This window comes from Capsicum annuum, chromosome 5 (genome assembly GCF_002878395.1).
Source record: "Capsicum annuum cultivar UCD-10X-F1 chromosome 5, UCD10Xv1.1, whole genome shotgun sequence".
In the NCBI taxonomy this organism is placed as follows: domain Eukaryota; kingdom Viridiplantae; phylum Streptophyta; class Magnoliopsida; order Solanales; family Solanaceae; genus Capsicum; species Capsicum annuum.
This window is the reverse complement of record NC_061115.1, coordinates 72,765,189-72,770,294: the sequence shown is the minus strand read 5'-3', so window position 1 is coordinate 72,770,294 and position 5,106 is coordinate 72,765,189.

The following is a 5,106-nucleotide window of genomic DNA, read 5'->3' as shown; positions in this document are numbered from 1 at the left end:
AAGAAAGGTTTCTCATGGAACATTATCTCCAATGATGTTGAATTTTTATGGGATGACATAGAATATCATGATGAGACATTTAATACTTTGTTTATAATACAGAGGTATTCTTATGCCCCAAAAAACTTGGACTTGGATTTTAAAAATAGGCCAAATCCTCCATTAAAACCATCAGTAGAGGAACTGCCGATAAGTAACACCCCAATTTTTTGCCTCTGAAAATTTCTTGGCTTTGAGTTTACTACCTAGATTACGGCTTGCCGTGTGAGTCGTAAGGTGTCCGTATGGGTCGTAGGACCCTAATTAGAGGGTTTCCAGTGTGATACCCAAAGTTTTTGACCTGAGTAAGATTAATATATAACGAGTCGTAGTGCAACATCATGAGTCATAATGTGGGACTTGTAGTCTCACTAGTGTAGTGGCCCTTTGTTTCTGACATGACTATGAATGTACTATAAGAGTAATAAGGATGGACTATGAGTCATAAGGTACTACTCATAGGGTCAACAATCCGGGTGCCTTGGGACACTATCCAGACTACGGGTCAAGGGGATGACTTGTAGTCAATTGTAAGGCGACCCGTAATGACTGGGCGGTAATTTTTTAGTGTTTTTATTAAGGTCACTTTCTCCAATTTCCACTTTCACCACTTAGACCCCATGTCCATAAAACAACAAAAGGGGGTTATTTTCATCCTTTATCAAATAAAACAAGTTTCACTACAAGAAAAAGGGCTATTAGGGACAAGAAAAATGGTCCCTAAAAGTCTATTTCTGGTCCCTAAAAGTCAATAGAGATGGGAAAAATCTGGTCGCCACCCGTCCCTAAAGGCTTCGTTGCTAAAGATCAATTGCGACGACCTTAAATTCCAGGTCGTTAACGATTATTTGCAACCAGAAAAATTCTGGTCCTTAGAATGCTTTTAGGGACCATATTTCTGGTCCCTAAACATACAGATTAATTGGGGTGTACAGTATTCAGGGACAAGTTTAACTAGTCCTTAGAGGTCTAATGCGACCAAAAATTTGGTCCTTAAAGAAAGAAACAAATTCTTGTCCCTAAAGCTCTGTTACAATTTAAGCAAATGTGCAGTAGTTTTAAAGAATGTTTTGCTAAGATATTATACCATTTCAAAGATAGATAATCTCAAATGCACATATAAATAGAGTTATCACTTGTATTGATTATAAAATATGTATTAACATCACAAAGAACCAATGCTACAAACAAATATTTAAGGAATAGTACTATTACACAGTTCATTAGCCCACAAAGGCTAACATCCTTCGTACATATTCTAATGTTTTGTTCAAAAATCCTAGAAAAATGACCAACAATTTGTCAACTTGTTTGAAATCATCATAATTCGTAGCAATTGAAGCTTCAAATCCGGTGTGGAGCTAGTTCATCCCTTCTCTCTTGTACCTACAGTAAATGTAAACAGTAGCAATTGAATCATTTCAAGCACAAAAGAAATCACTAGTCATATCAATATCCAGCTGACACTCAAACACCACTAATCAATATAAATTCTATATATGCAGCAGTTATTCGTTCACTACAACATAATCTAATCAAACTGGATTTGCTTTCTACTACTATATTTCACGACCATCCATATACAGAGATTAAGGCAAAAAGTAGAGAAAAACTAAAATTATAACAGCAGTTCAGTTTAGTAGTAAAGAGATTTTTTTTGGTTGAGAATGCGGCATAAAAGAGATACAATTTATTCTCATTCAAACAGAATAAGCTTCGTAGGTGTTGACAATTAGATTTAAATTGGTGATGGCACTATTCATTAGCTGAAGGAAACAACTTGAGAGATCTTTTTTTTGGTTACAAACTGAGCGATCTTGATGTGACTCCAGGGCTAAATACAAATATTTGTTAACTGATCTAACAAGATACACTATCGTATGGTATTGAAAGTTTTCAAGTCTTGCAAAGATTGCAGATGAGGGAAAACATACCTGCATCATTTCCAGCAGCTGAATAATCTAGATCCTGCCGAGAATACAATAAATGATGAAAGCACAAATCAGCAGAGCACATAAAATCTCTCATCAAAGCAAAGAAATGTATAATCATTCAAGCCCATTTTAACAAAAGCAACTAGCAGATAAAGAATCTAGTAGTTTGGAAAACAAAGAAAAATAGGACAGAAGGTAACCTCTAATGTCCATGTTCATCTACATGAAGTCAAGATCTACAGGTACATATTGCTACTTGCTAGAACTTTTTAGATGGAAGTTATTCAATCAGGCATTACTACATTGAGGTCTAACATAAAGCAACAACCTTGACAAGACCAGGAGAGATATAGATACTCAACTTTGATAAAATAGAGAGGTACTTAATTAATGACAGGCATCAAGCTTGAGGCTTGTCATTAGAGAAGTATCCTGTCCACTGTATAGCCATCCTTTTATTGTATTGCCTTCATATTTATAACCATCCGCTACTATATGTGGATCTTCCATGACATCCTGAAAGTGTTCAAGTGAAAGATAAAAGCATCAATCACGCAGGATACACACAGTACACTAGATACGAAGTATCAGCTTCCACAAATTAGCATCTCAAGGTTCTAAGTGATTCACCTTATTTTGATAATCTTAATCACTTAAAGAACCAAAGGCTGACGACATCTTTATAGCTACTTGTACATAGTGAATAATCCCCTTCTAAGGAGGATCCAGTTATTTGACTTTCTAGTACAAGCTTCTTCCACTAGATCTTCTGTAGTTCTTTTAGGCACAGGTCGTGTTGAATCCTCAATGCTTCTATCTCTTGTTTTTTCTTTGCCAAAATCTCCTCTTGTTGTTTTCTTCGATCATTCTTTTCCTTGGATAATTTATATGACACTTCAGCCTAGGACAATCTAACGTCAGTGACAAGAATGTAATAAAAACATATGATATTCTATCACAAAGTATTAGTAGAGAGAAAGGCATATGATCCTAATTAAGGTCATGTCCTGAGTAAGCTATAACTTACCAAGTCATTTTATTACTAAGGCTTCAGTTTCCATTAAAGCAAGAAATAAATGTAACGAAGGGAGTATAATTAAAGTTAGTATTGAAGAGTTTCCATAAAAGGAAAGATGTTTTTTTTAACATACTAAAAAGGAAAGTAAGATAGGCAAATGAAAAAGAAGGGAGTATAATGTAACTGAAAGCAAGCTATTGAAATAAGCTTTTGGTTTGTGAAACCTAAACTTTTCATATTTTTTTGAGGATTTTGGAGAATGCAGACAAGTTCATATAGCTGGTATCAGTTCATCCAAGGATTAGAAGGCCAAATGCAAAGAGCCATTAAAGGAAGAAAATAATTAAATTGAAAGAATCATTTTGGAAGAAAAGTAAGTGAAACTTAAGCTTTACTACCTGAAGTGTTTTAGATGGCCAAGTTTTTGATAAAACTCAATGAAAACAAGCTTCAGCCTATGTTCAACCTTCTTTAGTTCCTCTTTCTTATCGGAACACTTTGCTAGTTATCGAAAAAGGTTGCCAACCCAAAATCTACAATCTTTAAAATGCCATAATTATCAATGAGAAGATTAGAACCCTTGATGTCCCGATACAAAACACCTCGACTATGTCAATGATCAAGTCCACTTAAAATCTACCGCATGTAACATTTGACCTATAAGAAACAAACTAAGATTCCAACTTAGTTATTAGACTTGAATTGTGCTGTATGGAAAAAGCAATTATTATATTAAGAAAACACTAACATCTAACAAACAATGCATGGAAAAGAACCTGCGGCTCTATAAATTTAATGCTAGAAAGAGCTACCAGACCGGTGAGATTATGTTCCATGTACTCAAATACGAGGTACAAACTACAAGATGTTCTTGATACAACCAAGCCTTCCAACTTGATGATATTTGGATGATCAAGCCTTTGCAGAATAACAATCTTCCTTCCCATAAATTTGATACTTTCAGGATCCATTTTTTGAACCTCACTTTTTTAAGCACAACGATTTTATCATTAACCAGGTCACGAGCCTTGTACATACTACTATAAGTCCCTTGGCCAATCTACAAGAACAATATGCTATTACACAACCAATAAACTATTAATTGACAACACTAGCGCACGTTGGCAAGGAAACTAGATAACAAAGGATAAAAGATTAAATGCCACGAGCATTGAAATGCAATAGATGGAATGAATGTTGAATCAGCTGAATCAACTTCTCGTCATGATCGTGGATGTTCTATAATTTTTTGGATGGTTATCCATCAACTTTATCTATAATTATAGTAATATGAACCTATCAACTACAGAACTAGTATGTTCCAATCTGCACCTAGACCTCCTTAGTTAAATCGATAACAGGCACGGGACCATTCTCCCTCAATAGGTATATAGAACAAAGGGAACAAAAGTACAAGGTTCTAATTTTGAAAAAATAGAGAAGCAGAAGAAGGTATCTAGAGTCAATTTTATAGTTAAGTGCATGACTATTTGACAATCAGCTTACCGTTAACTTATGACTATTTGAAAATCAGCTTACCGTTAACTTTCTCATAGTGATCGTCCCCGACCTTTTTAGATCCATTAGTCTTCCTATCAAACGAACCAACCCTTATATCGCCATTCTCTGATTTATCTTTTACCCTGAAAATCTTTTCTCTCTTTAAACCCATAGCTGATGCCCCTTTATCTAACTCTCTCTTTTTTTGTCCTTCCCGCTAATCCTTGACCGATCGAGAAGGTTTGCCACAAACGTAACCCATTATCAACAAATGACAGCCAATCAAAAACCCTTCTCCGCAGTTGCAAGTTACTGCCTCACAATACCTGGCTTAGCAAAATAAACATCTTTCCAAGAATTAATCGAACAATGACCACTTAGAATTCCAATAAAACGCTTTCACGTATTAGAACTTTAAAAAGAACACTATGAAATACCAAGAACTCGAATCATATAAACTGCATTGAGAAACAAGATAATAACCCAAAAAACCTCAGCTTTTTCACACAATTTGACTACAAGTGAATACAAATTCCAGAATACCCAAAACTAGAATCATATAAACCGCATAACCCCACTACCTATAACCGGAAAAAGCAAAACATTTTCACACAA